Genomic DNA, 16,930 nt, shown 5'->3' on the forward strand with positions numbered 1-16,930 from the left:
AATTCCTCCAGACCGCGAGCGCCCTGAATCTCACGTACAACAGGGAAAAATGCGTGTTTAGCATCGACCGTCTAGCCATCCTCAGCTACGAAGTGCGAAATGGAGTGATAGGCCCAGACCCCGAACGCATGCGCCCCCTCATGGAATTCCCCCTCTGCCACTGCTCCAAGGCCCTGAAACGCTGCCTGGGCTTTTTCTCTTACTACGCCCAGTGGGTCCCCAGCTACGCGGACAAGGCCCGTCCGCTAATCCAGTCCACGGTTTTTCCCCTGTCGACAGAGGCCCGCCAGGCCTTCAGCCGCATCAAAACTGATATCGCAAAGGCCACGATTCACGCGATCGACGAGTCCCTCCCCTTCCAAGTCGAGAGCGACGCGTCTGACGTAGCTCTGGCAGCCACCCTCAACCAAGCGGGCAGATCCTTGGCCTTTTTTTCACGCACCCTCCACGCTTCAGAAATCCGCCACTCCTCAGTGGAAAAGGAGGCCTAGGCCATAGTGGAAGCTGTGCGGCATTGGAGGCATTACCTGGCAGGTAGGAGATTCACTCTCCTCACTGACCAACGGTCGGTTGCCTTCATGTTCGATAATGCACAGTGGGGCATCTTGAGGTGGAGGATCGAACTCTCCACCTATAACTATGAGATCTTGTATCGTCCCGGAAAGCTGAACGAGCCTTCCGATACCCTATCCCGCGGCACGTGTGCCAACGCACAAGTGAACCGTCTCCGAACCCTCCACGAGGACGTCTGCCACCCGGGGGTCACTCGGTTCTATCACTTCGTAAAGACCCGCAACCTGCCGTCCTCCATCGAGGAGGTCAGGACCGCCACCAGGAACTGCCAGATCTGCGCAGAGTGCAAGCCGCATTTCTACCGGCCAGATAAAGCGCACCTGATAAAGGCTTCCTGTCCCTTTGAACGCCTCAGTCTGGACTTCAAAGGGCCCATCCCCTCCACCGATCGCAACAGGTACTTCCTGAACATGATTGACGAATACTCCTGGTTCCCATTCGCCATCCCCTGTCCCGACATGACCGCGGCCACGGTCATTAGAGCCCTCGGCACCATCTTTACACTGTTTGGTTTCCCCGCCTACGTACATAGCGATAGGGGGTCCTCCTTCATGAGCGATGAACTGCGTCAATTCCTGCTCAGCAAGAGCATCGCCTCGAGCAGGACGACCAGTTACAACCCCCAGGGGAACGGTCAGGTAGAGAGGGAGAACCGAACGGTCTGGAAGACCATCCTACTGGCCCTACGGTCCAGAACTCTCCCAGTTTCCCGCTGGCAGGAAGTCCTCCCGGACGCCCTCCACTCCATCCGGTCGCTGCTGTGTACAACAACGAATCAAACACCTCACGAACGCCTCCTTGTCTTCCTAGGAAGTCCTCCGCCGGAACATCACTTCCGACCTGGCTGGCAGCCCCGGGACCCATCCTGCTCCGAAAGCATGTGCGGACGCACAAGTCGGACCTGTTGGTCAAAGGGGTTCATCTCCTCCACGCAAATTCTCAATACGCCTACGTGGCGTACCCCGACGGCGGACAGGACACGGTCTCCCTGCAGGACCTGGCGCCCGCCGGATCTATGCACACCCCCCCCCAACACCAATCACCCCCTCCCTCCCGCTGACGCACCCCACAGCCGCCCCCTTCCTGGGTGGATCGGTCCTTCCCCCGGCCCCGAATAGGGGTATTGGAGCGGAAAGAGGCATCGCGACGCTCCCAGAGATGACGGGGCCCGAACCAGCGCCTGCATCACCACCGGGGCTAAGACGATCAGCGAGGATGACCAGGGCACCCATTCGACTCATCGAATCAGTATAGTAAAGCGAGAAATGCCTCTGGAAATAATTTTTTGGGTTGCCCAGTAAAAACGGCATTGTAAGTAGTTGATATCGGAGCATAGCCACCGTGTTAGCAGCATCCTAGGTACCGACTCTGGAAACCCCTACCACCATACGGCCCACTACCCCGCCGGGTTCTTTTTGAACAAGGGGTGAATGTGGTGGCATGTATTAGGGGTATTAAGGTACCCTGTGATGCGGAGAGGCTATTGGTGGAAAGACACTGGATCCCGATTGGTGTATAAGAGCCCGGGTTCTCCCAGCAGCCGTATTCTGTAACTGAGCTGCTGGGGAACAAGTCTGCGTAATAAGGCCATCGTTCGACTCCATCTCATCTCGTCTTGTCTCGTGAGTGATTGATTGTGCTACAGGGGGAGTATGTGGGAGGGGGGGTTGGGGGAAGAAAGTGTGGGTGTGGGGGTTTGGGGGAGAGAGTGTGGGGGTGTGGAGGAGAGGGTGTGGGGGTGTGGGGGAGAGGGTGTGGGGGTGTGGGGGAGAGGGTGTGGGGGAGAGGGTGTGTGGGGGAGAGGGTGTGTGGGGGAGAGGGTGTGGGGGGGAGAGGGTGTGGGGGTGAGGGTGTGGGGGTGTAGGGGAGAGGGTGTGGAGGTGTGGGGGAGAGGGTGTGGGGGAGAGGGTGTGGGGGTGTGGGGGAGAGGGTGTGGGGGAGAGGGTGTGGGGGTGTGGGGGAGAAGGTGTGGGGGTGTGGGGGAGAGGGTGTGGGGGAGAGGGTGTGGGGGAGAGGGTGTGGGGGTGTGGGGGAGAGGGTGTGGGGGTGTGGGGGAGAGGGTGTGGGGGTGTGGGGGAGAGGGTGTGGGGGAGAGGGTGTGGGGGTGTGGGGGAGAGGGTGTGGGGGAGAGGGTGTGGGGGAGAGGGTGTGGGGAGAGGATGTGGGGGGGTGGGAGAGGGTGTGGGGGTGTGGGGGAGAGGGTGTGGGGGTGTGGGGGAGAGGGTGTGGGGGTGTGGGGGAGAGGCTGGGGAGAGTGTGTGTGGGGGGGTTTGGGGGAGAGTGTGGGGGGAGTTTGGGGGAGAGTGTGTGTGTGGGGGGTTTGGGGCAGAGAGTGTGGGGGGGTGGGGGGGGTTGGGGGCAGAGTGTGTGTGGGGGGTGTTTGGGGGAGCGAGGGTGTTGGTGTGGATGTGGGGGAAAGTGTGTGGGTTTGGGGGAGAGTGTGTGGAGGTTTGGGGGAGAGTGTGTGGAGGTTTGGGGAGAGTGTGTGGAGGTTTGGGGGAGAGTGTGTGGGTGTTTGGGGGAGAGTGTGTGGGGGTTTGGGGGAGAGTGTGTGGGTATTGTGGGAGAGGTGTGTGGGGGTTTGGTGGAAAGCGTGTGTGGGGGAGGCGTTTAGGGGAGAGAGTATTTGTAGGGGGTTTGGGGGAGAGAGTGTGTGTGTGGGGGGTGTTTGGGGGAGAGAGTGTGGGGGGGGGTTGGGGAGAGAGTGAGTGGGGGGGTTTGGGGGGAGAGTGTGTGGCGGGTGGGTTTGGGGGAGAGGGGCGGTGGGGGGTGGTTTGGAGCAGAGTGTGTGGGGGGGTTTGGGGCAGAGAATGTGTGGGGGTGGGTGGGGGGGTTTGGGGCAGAGAGTGTGTGGGGGGGTGGGGGGGGGTTGGGGGCAGAGAGTGTGTGGGGGTTGTTTGGGGGAGAGTGTGTGTGGGTGTGGGGGAGTGTGTGGAGGTTTGGGGGAGAGAGTGTGAGGTGGGTGGGGGTTTGGGGGGGGGTTGGGGGAGAGTGGAGGGGTTTGGGGGAGAACGGATGGGTTTGGGGGAGGGTGTGTGGGGGTTTGAAGGAGATGGGTTTGGGGGAAAAGGTTGTGGGGGGTTTGGGGGAGAGTATGGCCAACCCAGGACTCAGACAGATACAGAGCTTTTGTGTATTCACAACCCAGATAGCTAGACGCGATCGAAACCCCCGCTCGTTTGCATTCTAATGGCTCATTTCCCCAGAACAAAAGAACTGTACTCAGGTAACCGATACAGATACAGACTAATCGGCGCCACTCCCTTTACTCAGGGAGCCCAAACAGCCAAGGTCAATGACCGCTGAGGACACGCCCAGCCATCAAGTCACCCGCCCCTTTATTGGCCAAAATCGAAGGCAGTGATCGAAGCCTGTCGAATTATTGGGTCGAAGTTAAGGACCGCCCCAAAGAGCGCAAAATCCCAGAGGGATAAGAAGAGACACAGCCATGTGCTCGGTCTCTCTTGGATCCGGCCTACGCCAACCCAAGTGCAGCATAACGATCAGACAGACAAGTTCAAGACCAACGGTCGCTACCAGACGGATGAGCCCCGCAGAAACAGAGCCACATCCACCCAGCCACGCAAGATCCGGACAAAGGCCTTGTCCATCTCCATAGAGCCGGTTGCCCTGAAGTTAAGTATAGGTTATTGTAGTTGTTAGGTGTAGTTTAACTTGTCGTGTTTTGTGTTGCATTTCGAAGTAATCCTCATGTGTAAATAAACCATGTTTGAACTTGAACTTGAACTGACTAACTGGTTGTGTGGTCCTTTGATCGATATCCGGTGAAGCCTTGTGGTGGTATCATTTGATACCTGGCGACTCTAAAGAGCATCATTATTAATTGGCAACATTATTGGTGACTCTAATTGGCAACAGTTTGTACATCTGACCTACAGTTTGGAGCTTTGGTCTATCGGATCAGCATGGATGCCACTCATGCTGTGTAAACTTTGACACCAAGTGAGAACCTACGTGATCACAGCAGCAATAGGAGCAGCACCAGGCAGCTGCTCACAACAGTGGAAAGATGATCAGCAGAGAGGTGCAGCTTGCAGGAAGCCATACACAGCGCACAGGGTTTATAGGTAGAGAGGACAAAACACCAGTGTTTCTGGAGCCGAAAACGTCTCATCTCAGAATACTACAGTGCAGAAGAGGCCCTTCGGCCCATCGAGTCTGCACCGATGCATGAAAGGCCCTGCCGTGCCCACCTAATCCCATTTGCCAGGACTTGGCCCATAGCCTTGAATATTAAGACGTGCCAAGTACTCATCCAGGTACTTTTTCCAGGCTGGGACATCCCACCTCACCACCTTTCCAGGCAGTGGATTCCAGACCCTCACCACTCTCTGGGTAAAAAGGTTTTTCCACAAATCCCCCCTAAACCTCCCACCCTTCACATTGAACTTGTGTCTCCTCATAGCTGACTCTTCAACAAAGGGGAACAGCAGCTCCCTATCCACCCAGTCCATGCCACGTATAATCTTGTACACCTCAATCAAGTCACCCTTCAGTCTTTTCTGCTTCAGAGTTTTGTTCTCTACCCTGCAAGGAGGGAATGAAAAGACCTGTGAGTGAGAGGAACAACATGTACTGAGCCAATGGAGAGACTTTCAGGGTGACTATGGAGACAGGGGTGACATTGCACAAAGGATGCGTTCATAGTGGATAGACAGATGGGGACATGAGAAAGCGCACATAAGATAGGAGTCGACCTACCTGCAAGGTATGTTAGTGTGGGGCGGCATGGTGGCACAGTGGCTAGCACTGCTGCCTCATGGCATTGAGGACCCGGGTTCAATCCCGGCCCCGGGTCACTGTCCATGTGGGGTTTGCACATTCTCCCTGTATCTGAGTGGGCCTCACCCCCACAACCCAAAGTCGTGCAGGGTAGGTGGATTGCCGATGCTAAATTGCCCCTTAATTGGAATTTTTCTTTTTAAAAAAAGTTATGTTGGTGTGAGGCGTTAAATCCATGGCACCATATTCCTGCTGCTAACCTCATGGACAACCTCCAGCCAGGCCGTCGTCGTTTAATTGGCGGGCTTCTTTTTCCCATCAGTATGGAAGAGCGCCCCCCCCCCCCCCCCACCCCCACCCCACCACCCCACCAGTGGGCCGTGACAGCCTCCAGTAGCACATCCAGGGGGATGTGACTGAAATGAGATGCAGCCTTTGAACGTCTGAACTCCATTTTTCCAATTCCTTCTGTTCCAACTCCAACCTCAATCAAATTGCGTGTTTGGGATGACCCTTCAATTACTGAACTGGAAACCGACTTCCAGATCGTCATCACACTTCATTATGCTAATTGGTCATTTTGTGAGGGCCACGAAGAATCCAGTATGAGTTTTAAGGATACAAAGTAATAACATTTATTTACAATAACATATATATATAACAGCAGCAACTTCCCTTGCTGCACACTCCTTCCTGCTGGTTCCAAACTGGCCAGCTTTATTTATACTTGGAATTTACTAATGGTTTCTCCGCCCCCCTCATTGGGGAAGCTCATACTCCCACAGGATTGTGGGATTGTCATTAGTCCCCAGCCAATGGTAAGCAGGCAGGTTATAACAGGTCAGAAACATCAGGCATGCTACGAGGTCAGAAGGCAAATGTGTTGCACCTACTACCTGATTTCCAATGTGCCACCAGACTCCCCATCCCACCTTCTGCAGCTTAAATCCAGCACCAAGGCTTTGACAGACAAACAAATTTTATCGTAAAGTCAGCCGGCATGTTTGAAGCTTAAGAGTTAGCTTTCTTCCCACAAGTAAAGAACAGTAAAACGGGGAAATAAGAATACTGGTCCGAACTGTTTTTTTTCTGGGTTCCAAAGTGTAGATTTTGTAAACCACATTTTCCTAACCATGGAGCACAAGAATTCCTCGCTTATCAACTTTCCCGTTCAGGAGGGTGTTTGTTAAGATTTATTTTCAACGCTATTTCACCGTTTTACTGTTCTTTACTTGTGGGCTATAGAAACCTCTCCCTACAGAGTAGGAGAGAGGTCTGAAAGCACTTCCTACTGGTCAGCACTGTGCATCTTCAAATTGCCTTCGGCAGGCACAGGTTGTTCATTCAGCTGACTAACCATGGAATCCGACTGTGTCACGGAGGTAACTCGAGGAATGGAAAAAACACATTGCTGGAATAATAACGTGAAGCAAGACGGCAGTGACTTGTCAAATGTTTTAGCAATGTTAAGTTATTCCGGCCACACGATTTGTGACATTGGGAATAGGGTCCGCTTCTCGCTCCCCTCAGATAACCTCCCCCGTACGGAGAATGGGGAGGCAATTCTACAGGTTTGGGATGTGTAACGTATTGCAAGCAGGAATGTATCTCCCCCTCCAGTGCTCTTGGAAGTGATGCTGATGCTATAGCAGAGACACCCACCATCTCCTATAACCCGTATGACAAATGGGAAATTAATGTTTCAATTCTGAGTTTGATGACGTCTGTACTCATTAGATAAACTGACTGATGAAATGTTACTTGCCTGGTTGACAGAGAGCACAGTCACTCCTCTGACATCCCTGCAGGTACAGTGATTCATGGCTGTGGTAAAAGTATAGATGTAACACATGTACTGCACTATCAAATAGAGTTCTGACTTATCTGTGGTGCTTGTGATAATTTTAAAGTGGTGTTTGTAGTCTAATGACGTGGTGGCACAATCTAATGAGGTTGTTGGCCGTATTTATTCTATGAGACATGTAGTTGTGAGTGTGTTATACCTGAAGTTATTGCATCTTCGACATTGTCAAGTTACAATGTAAGGGTTTCTTAATTTGATCCATAGCCCCACTGGTTTGTGGTCAAGTGTTGAGATGGATCCAAACGTTAAGCATTGGCTGACCATAGCCAGCACCTCTGACCATCAAGTTGAAGTCAGGAAGTTTAACAAGAAAGGTGACATGGTGACTGCCCAAGCACACGTGTGGAACCCCCATAAATTTCATATTAAATTCAGAATGGAAAAATGGGCAGGACACATGTCTGAGAAACTGAGTCAGCAGTAAGCTGTAAGCTCGGGCAACATCTCTACCAGAGACACCAACCAAAAAAGAATACTTGAACAATTGGGATGTCACAATTACGTAAGAGGCATCCCCAAAGGTCTGAGGAAAACAGACGTCTACATCACATTGTATAACATGAATGTTAGATACATCTCACAGACACTGACACTGATGTCCTTGGACCTAAACCACCAAAGGGACTTTGTTGAATGGACAAAGAGGTAGGACCAATTCTGCACAAGCCACAAGGAACATGAGCACACAGCAAGGCAGAGACCTATTCACTGGTGCAACAAACATACTGGCGCAGGATTCTCCACTACCCAGCGGGGCGGGGGGTTCCGGCGTAATGGAGTGGCGGGAACCACTCCGGCGTCGGGCCGCCCCAAAGTTGCGAAGGTCTCCGCACCTTTAGGGGCCAAGCCCTCACCTTGAGGGGCTAGGCTTGCGCCGGAGTGGTTTCCGCTCCGCCGGCTGGCGGGAAAGTCTTTTGGCGCCACGCCTGCCGGCGGCAAAGGGTCTTCGTCGGGCGACGCATGCGTGGGAGCGTCAGCGGCTGCTGACGTCATCCCCGCGCCTGCGCAGGGGAGGGGGTCTCTTCCGCCTCCGCCATAGTGAAGACCATGGCGAAGGCGGAAGAAAAAGAGTGCCCCCACGGCACAGGCCCGCCCGCGGATCGGTGGGCCCCGATCGCGGGACATGCCACCGTGGGGGCACACCCCGGGGCCAGATCGCCCCCCCAGGACCCCGGAGCCTGCCCGCGCCGCCTTGTCCCGCCGTTCAGAAGGTGGTTCAATCCACGCCGGCTGGCGAGGGTTGACAGCGGTGGGACTTCGGCCAATCGCGGGCCGGAGAATCGCCAGGGGTGGGCCCGCCGACCGGCGCGATTCCCGCCCCCGCCGAATCTCTGGTGGCGGAGAATTCGGGACACGGCGGGGGCAGGATTCACGCCAGCCCCCGGCGATTCTCCGACCCGCCCCATGTTTCATTGCTAAAGAACGAACACAGGAAAGAAGACAAGGTGAATCATATTCAACTTTGGGAAGAGTACAAAACAGGCATTAACAGATCAGCCATTCCTCATACACCCCACTTGAATTTCCGTTCCACTGATTTCAAGCATTGACAGACTATAGTCAATACCTTTGATCACATTAGTGGAAGTCAGGAAACTCTGCATTGGAACGATCAGGCAGGATGTATGATGGGCAGCTGATATGCATTCACCTGTCTCGTGTCCCGCCACACCGCCCCGACGCCCGCAAGCGAATCTCCCACCCCCCCCAAACCGGCGCAACGAGAATCACGGCTGGCCGCTGGGAGAATCGCCGCTCGCCATTTGTAACGGGCAAGCTGCGATTCTCCGGCCCGGATGTGCCGAGCGGCCTGCCCAATACAACAGGTTCCTGCCGGCGCTGTCCACACCTGGGACGTCATTCTCCGACCCCCCGCCGGGTCGGAGAATCGCCGGGGGCTGGCGTGAATCCCACCCCCGCCGGTTGCCGAAGTCTCCGGCACCGGATATTCGGCGGGGGAGGGAATCGGGCCGCGCCGGTTGGCGGGCCCCCCCCCCGCTGGATAAATTGCCTGTCCCGCCGGCGTGGATTAAACCACCTTTTAAACGGCGGAACAAGGCGGCGTGGGCAGGCTCCGGGGTCCTGGGGGGGCGCGGGGCGATCTGGCCCCGGGGGGTGCCCCCACGGTTGCCTGGCCCGCGATCGGGGCCCACCAATCTGCGGGCGGGCCTGTGCCGTGGGGGCACTCCACCATGGCGGAGGCGGAAGAGACTCCCTCCACTGCGCATGTTGTGGGAAACTGTCAGCGGCCGCTGACACTCCCGCGCATGCGCCGCCCGGAGATGTCATTTCCGCGCCAGCTGGCGGGACAACAAAGGCCGTTTCCGCCAGCTGGCGGGGCGGAAATTCCTCCGGCGCCGGCCTAGCCCCTCAATGTTGGGGCTCGGCCCCCAAAGATGCGGAGCATTCCGCACCTTTGGGGCGGCGCGATGCCCGTCTGATTGGCGCCGCTTTGGGCGCCAGTCGGCGGACGTCGCGCCGTTTCGGGAGAATTTCGCCCCTGGTCGCTGCCGGCGGGAACTGCGCAGGAACGCTTGGGGGGGGGGGGGCCTGTGGGGGGGGGGGTGGTTTCCTGCACCGGGGGGGCCTCAAATGGGGTCTGGCCCGCGATCGGTGCCCACCGATCGGCGGGCCGACCTCTCTGAAGGAGGACCTCCTTTGTTCCGCCACCCCGCAAGATCCATCCGACATCTTCTTGCGGGGTGGCCTCAGGGAGGACGGCAACCACGCATGCCCGGCACGCCTAAATGACGCGACGCTGCTCCTAGCCCCCCGGGGGTGGGAGAATAGGGGGCTGGGAGCGGGCTCCGACGCGAAGTGAAACACTCCGGTTTTCACTCCGGCGTCGGGGCTTAGGGGCGAGATTCTCCGACCACCCGCCTAAGTCACTCTTAGATATCCAGGGCGAGATTCTCCGACCACCCGCCGGGTTGGAGAATCGCCGGGGGCTGGCGTGAATCCCGCCCCCGCCGGTTGCCGAATTCTCCGGCACCGGATATTCGGCGGGAGCGGGAATCGCGCCTCGCCAGTTCACGGGCCCCCGCTGGCGATTCTCCGGCCCGGATGGGCCGAAGTCCCGCTGCTGGAATGCCTATCCCGCCGGCATGGATTAAACCACCTCTCTTACCGGCAGGACAAGGCGGCGCGGGCGGGCACCAGGGTCCTGGGGGGGACGCGGGGCGATCTGGCCCCGGGGGGTGCCCCCACGGTGGCCTGGCCCACGATCGGGGCCCACCGATCCGCGGGCGGGCCTGTGCCGTTGGGGCACTCTTTGCCTTCCGCCTTCGCCACGGTCTCCACCATGGCGGAGGCGAAAGAGACCCCCTCCACTGCGCATGCGCTGGGATGCCGTGAGCGGCCGCTGACGCTCCCGCGCATGCGCCGCACGGCAAAGTCATTTCCGCGCCAGCTGGCGGGGCACCAAAGGCCTTTCCCGCCAGCTGGCGGGGCGGAAATCAGTCCGGCGCAGGCCTAGCCCCTCAAGGTTAGGGCTCGGCCGCTCAAGATGCGGAGGATTCCGCACCTTTGGGGCGCGCGATGCCGGACTGATGCGCTCCGTTTTTGGCGCCAGTAGGCGGACATCGCGCCGATTGCGGAGAATTCCGCCCTAGACTCCTGATGGGAGAATTGTGTCCCAAGAGACTCTCCCACTCTTACCGTTAGCCATTGGTGTGTTTGGAAGGATTTACAGGGTGACACACTGAACCTGTTTAACCGTGTTATGAACGCCCCTTGGCCATCAAGTCCGGCTACAGTATGCTGGACAGTGAAAATTATTCATTAAAGTTAATGGCACTGCTGCCTCATGTCACCGAGAACCCAGGTTCGATCCCGGCTCTGGGTCACTGTCTGTGTGGAGTTTGCACATTCTCCCCGTGTTTGCTTGGGTCTCACCCCCACAACCCAAAGATATACAGGGTGGGTGAATTGGCCACACTAAATTGCCCTCGAATTGGAAAAAAAGAATTGGGTACTCTAAATTTAATTTTATTCGTTTAAGACAGTTTGTTGCTGCTGATATAGACTTGTTCTCTTGTTGACTCAAGGTTCTGCTTTAGATTAATGGTTTGGAGACTGACACCTTCTGTGTCCTTTCGCACAAAGACTAAAAGTTGTCTATTTTTTTCCTGAGGTCATTCGGCAATGCTCACATGGATCATATATTCATATAAACTCAGCTCATTTCTCTTCATAAATCTGAACATTCAGGTTGTGTTGCAACTGAATTCTTTTGGGATTCACCCCCATGAAATATTGTCCAGCTTACAGTTGAGTTTTGACAGCACTAATTGCCATTCTTTATACACTTGTCCTTAATAATTAGTCTAAATACTCAGTCTAAAAGTTTTCTTTTCTGATTTGCTTGCTGTTCCCTTTAGAGCACATGAAGTCTTGTTTGTGGAGGAACAGATGCAGATTTTCACCTTCCCCCTTTGCCATCCCCACATCTCCCTTAATGTCACTTTTGTGAGTTTGGCCGGGGTCATGTCCTATTTCCATGGGAACCCCCAAAAAGAAGGCATAGGATCAAATAGCAACCGATCAAATTCCACTTGGATTTGTGGTCTGCAAAAGGAAGTGGCTAAAGAGATGGGTTTTCTCTTTACCATCTTTAACCAGAACTGGCCTCCTTCCCTGAAGCAGCAAGGGACCTTGTGACCTTCCACTGGTTTACTACCTGCAGGGTGCTACTACTTATGTGGCACTTGACCCTAATATTTCCACCAAGATTTGTCAGACATGGTCATGATGGGGGCAGAGCAACAGGTGGAATCTCAGTATTAATTAATTTGGTATTCGATGCAGTGGGAGACCCAGCAGATTCGGGGACATTTTAAACTGCTATTTCACTGTCTTTAACTTTATCTTACGTTCTTTTTCTTTAGATTTCCCCAGTGCTGACATGCTGGGCTGGCCCCTCCGTCCCAGGACGCTCTTCCCCGATGGAACACAGAATCGGGCGTCGGCGCTGGAAGCTGACCCAAACGCAATGTTCTGACCACTGGAATCAAGGTCCAGGCCAGTCGTCAGCAGGAGCATGTAAATGAACACAAATGGATTTTAATGACCCATTTGCATCCATTTAGCAGGCTCAGCGTCTTATGCTCTGACCCTACGTGATTCTCCGGTCCTCACGGCCGGGAATCACACGGGCGCGGATCACTTCTGGTCCATATCAGCGTGGCCCTGGCATGTTGGATCCCGTTGTGGTCCCAATGGGGGGTCCCCCGATTACAGGGGCCCCTGTAGGGGGGTCTCCCTATTACAGGGGTCATGTAGGGGGTCTCCCTATTACAGAGGTCCCTGTAGGGGGTCTCCCTATTACAGGGGTCCCGGTGGGGGTCTCCCTAGTAGAGTGGTCCCGGTGGGGGTCTCCCTATTACAGGGGTCCCTGTGGGGGGGTCTCCCTCGTAGAGTGGTCCCGGTGGGGTTCTCCCTATTACAGGGGTCCCTGTGGGGGGGGTCTCCCTATTACAGGGGTCCCTGTAAGGGGGGGTCTCCCTATTACAGGGATCCCGGTGGGGGTCTCCCTAGTACAGGGGTCCCTGTACGGGTGGGTCTCCCTATTTCAGGGGTCCCGGTGGGGGTCCCCCTATTACAGGGGTCCCTGTGGGGGGGTCTCCCTATTACAGGGGTCCCGGTGGGGGTCTCCCTAGTAGAGGGGACCCGGTGGGGGTCTCCCTATTACAGGGGTCCCTGTGGGGGGGTCTCCCTATTACTGGGGTCCTTGTAGGGCGTGGTCTCCCTATTACAGGGGTCCCGGTGGGGGTCTCCCTAGTACAGGGGTCCCTGTGGGGGAGTTTCCCTATTACAGGGGTCCCTGTCAGGATCTGCCTTCTACAGGAGTCCCTGTGAGGGGGCTGGGGCACGCAGGTTATCGGGCGGTGGAGAGTTGCTGTGCGGTGTGGGTTGGTGGGAGGGGGGGGGGGGTGTTCGGGGCCGATTTGCGGCTAGCCGCGGGACCTCGTTAAGGAGCCGCCCACTCACGATGGCAGCCCGATATCTGGATTCCATGGGAGTCTCTCGTATTGCACGCCACGCATAAATTTGTATGGGGAGGAATTCGGACTTGCTTACCATTTTCCACTCCCAAGGGGTTTGTACAATTCAGCTCCGGCGGGAATACGCAAGGTGGGATTCTCCGGAATCGGCGCGATGGCCCAACGCCGACGTCAAAAACGACGCAAACCACTCCTGCGTGGGGCCGACCGGAAGTAGCGGATTCCTCCACACTTCCCGGGGCTAGGTGGACGCTGGAGGGGTTGGCGCCACGCCAGCCGGCGCCAATGGGACTGCGCGAGTCTGCGCATGCGCCAAAGGGCCGGCGTGATCCTGCGCTTTTGCGGAACATAGAACATACAGTGCAGAAGGAGGCCATTCGGCCCATTGAGTCTGCACCGACCCACTTAAGCCCTCACTTCCACCCTATCCCCGTAACCCAAGAACCCCTCCTTACCTTTGTTTTGGTCACTAAGGACAATTTATCATGGCCAATCCACCTAACCTGCACGTCTTTGGACTGTGGGAGGAAACCGGAGCACCCGGAGGAAACCCACGCAGACACGGGGAGAACGTGCAGACTCCGCACAGACAGTGACCCAGCGGGGAATCGAACCTGGGCCCCTGTTGCTGTGAAGCCACAGTGCTATCCACTTGTGTTACCGTGCCGCCGGAACTACTGGCGTATTCCGGCGCATGCGCAGGGGGTGTGTCTTCTCCGCGCCGGTCATGGCGGAGTCCTACAGGGGCCAGCGCGGAACAAAGGAGTGCCCCCACGGCACAGGCCCGCCCGCAGATCAGTGGGTCCCGATCGTTTTGCCCCCCCCCCCCCGGGGTCGGATCCCCCCGCGCTCCCCAGAGGACTACCCCAGCCGACCTATCTGCCAGGTCTCGCCGTGTGGGACCATATCTAATCCACGCCAGCGTGTCTGGCCAAAAACCAACGGCCGCTCGGCCCATCGGGACCCAGATAATTGCCGGGGGGGCCGCTGCCAACGGCCCCCAACCGGTGTGGTGCGAACCCCCCCCCCCGCCCAAAAACCGGCGCCGGTGTCGGGGCGGCGGGGCGGGATTCACGCCGACCCCCAGGGATTCTCCGACCCGGCGGGGGGTCTGAGAATCCCACCCATAGTCTTCCAAATGGATAATCCTGCCCATAGTCTCCCAAACCTAAAATCCAGCCTGTTATAGATGTATTGGCTGCAAAGTTCTCTGTGAGCACAACCTTATTCATGACTGACCAGCGGTCTTACTGAGCACAAGAAAAGGTGGCATGGTGGGTACCACATTAGAGAAGAAACAACTTGTACTGGATCATTCTGACCCTTTAGCATCACACTTGCTATGGACTTGAGTGTCTGAGCGAGGTTGTACTTTCACTACCACCTGATAACACTGTCATTATTTTTCAAATAGACATTTAGACATTTTTTCTCTCGTAACCTGCATCTCTTTTCCCAAGTGAACAAAATTTGACAGCCTGCAGATTACACCAAGTCCAGCAAATTGATTTGTTAAAATCAGGACTTCCATGCATGAGCACACGTAGAGGCTGTCATTTTTAACAAGAACTCAATGACTGCTGAGAGAAGTTACTTATCACGTGTGTTGAAAATGTGACACAATTATTTAGGTGTCAGTTGAATGTCTTGGAAAAGATACGTTATAATTTCCAATTTCACCAAATTTCAGGAGAAAACAAGAGTTTGGATGCCTTTTGTAATTAAAAATTGGGTTAAGTTTGCTGACAAGTTATTGTTCAAAGCCAGTGTTTTAGTTCCAGTACAGATAGCCTTCACATGGAGGGACGAACAAATGATGGCAATGTAATTTAATGCCTGCATCACTTCAGCAAAATGAATGGTTAAAAAGGTTAATACTCAGTTAATTATGGTCGGGAAACAGAAAACGAAATACTTGTCGAATATGCCTGTGTAATGCATTGATTCCAGAATAGGAAGATTCTGGTACCCTTTATTCTACTTCCATTTTCCTGTTCCTATCTGAATAAATACAATTTTCCACTTTGTACCTTTAAAACCACGACCACTACCACCTGGAAGGACAAGGACAACATGGGCGGGATTCTCCGAACCACACCGGGTGGGAGAATCGCCGGGGGACGGCGTGAATCCCGCCCCCGTCGTCCTCCCAATTCTTCCGCCCCCAGAAAATTGCCCCGGCATGAGTCGCGCCGCCCGCCTCGGAGAATGGCGGGGTCCGGCGCGACTCAATGGGCCCCAGGGCTGACCGAATTCTCCGGCCCGCGATGGGCCGAAGTCCCACCCGCGTGTTGCCGGTCCCGCCGGCAGAAATTAGAGTAAGTCCCTTACCAGCGGGACCTGGCAGCGCGGGCGGGCTCCGGGGTTCTTGGGGGGTTGCAGGGGGATCTGGCCCCAGGAGGTGCCCCCACGGTGGCCTGGCCTGCGATCAGGGCCCACCGATCCGCGGGCGGGCCTGTGCCGTGGGGGCACTCTATTGTTCCGCACCGGAGGCCATGGTCCTCCGCCATTCCCGGTGCGGAAGCGATACCCTCTGCACCTGCGCGGGGATGACACCTGCACACGCTGGCGCTCACGCACATGCGCCGACTCGCGCCGGCTGGTGGAGGCCCTTCACCGCCAAGCCCCTATCCCGCAGGGCCGGTGGGGAGCCAACCACCCTGGGGCGGGCCTTGCCCCTGAAGGTGAGGAGGATTCTGCACCTTTGGGGCGGCCCGATGCCGGAGTGGTTCACGCCACTCCGTCCCGCCGGGACACCCCGCCCCGCCAGGTAGGGGAGAAGCCCCAATGTACCTGGGAACACCACCGTCTGGAGGTTCCCCTCCAAGTCACTCACCACCCCGACTTGGAAATATATCACCGTCCCCTCACTGCCGCTGGGTCAAAATCCTGGAACTGCCTCCCTAACAGCACTGTGGGTGTACCTACACCTCATGGACTGCAGCAGTTCACGAAGGCAGCTCACCACCACCTTCCCAAGGGCAGTTAGGGATGGGCAACAAATGCTGGCCTCGCCGGCGAAGCCCACGTCCCGTACAAAATGAATTTAAAAAAGATTGAGATCATACTTTATTCAATATTGCTGTCCCACAAATCTCAGCTCAACGACCGAGTGAAACTCTCTGAGTCACAGTTGTATTTGTTTTGTCTGAGTAGAATAGACATGTGCGCAAAGACAAAGCTAGTTTTACCAGCGACGTTCTGGCGGCTAAAAATCCCAACGTCTGCAACCCAGAAGTTTAGAAAAGTCATCCAGCTGACGCACATTAGAACAGAGATAATCATCCTGATAGTGATAACCCGCAACATGGCCGCTTGCTTGGTTCTACGATCACTTTCTACTTAACGGCATGTTAGGCTGCTTTGAAAGTGAAAACCGTGTTTAATTTGCAATTTACTTGCAAAAATTATAGCAATAAACCCACCTTGCAACAGATTTAAATTGTGAAATATTGGGTTTCATATTTTATCTAAAAATCCAAAGAGACATAATGTTGACTTTTGAAATAAATTATTTTAAAGGATAAGCCAATCTGTTTAAATAATTAACATTTTCCTCTGCTGATTTGACAAGAGCTTCACACGATTAATTGAATATTGAATGCTGCTTGAAGCATTAATTTGCCACAAAGGTCAGGGTCGGACCACATGAAGTGCATATGTCAAACTGGCTCAGAACAAATCAGTAACAAAAATACTTCTGTTGAGCTGATGGAACAGGGGTCTTTGCAACTGATACAAATCTACT

The 16,930-nt window shown here is 55.4% G+C and overlaps 1 protein-coding gene across 1 annotated transcript in view; it reads right to left on the reverse strand.

Moving 5' to 3' along the window:
• The window catches only part of LOC140399162 (nuclear receptor subfamily 5 group A member 2-like), a 147,721-nt gene that overhangs the window by 28,983 nt on the left and 101,808 nt on the right, over window positions 1–16,930 (reverse strand). The window lies entirely within an intron of this gene.

The sequence above is a fragment of the Scyliorhinus torazame genome, chromosome 22, assembly GCF_047496885.1.
Source record: "Scyliorhinus torazame isolate Kashiwa2021f chromosome 22, sScyTor2.1, whole genome shotgun sequence".
In the NCBI taxonomy this organism is placed as follows: Eukaryota; Metazoa; Chordata; class Chondrichthyes; order Carcharhiniformes; family Scyliorhinidae; genus Scyliorhinus; species Scyliorhinus torazame.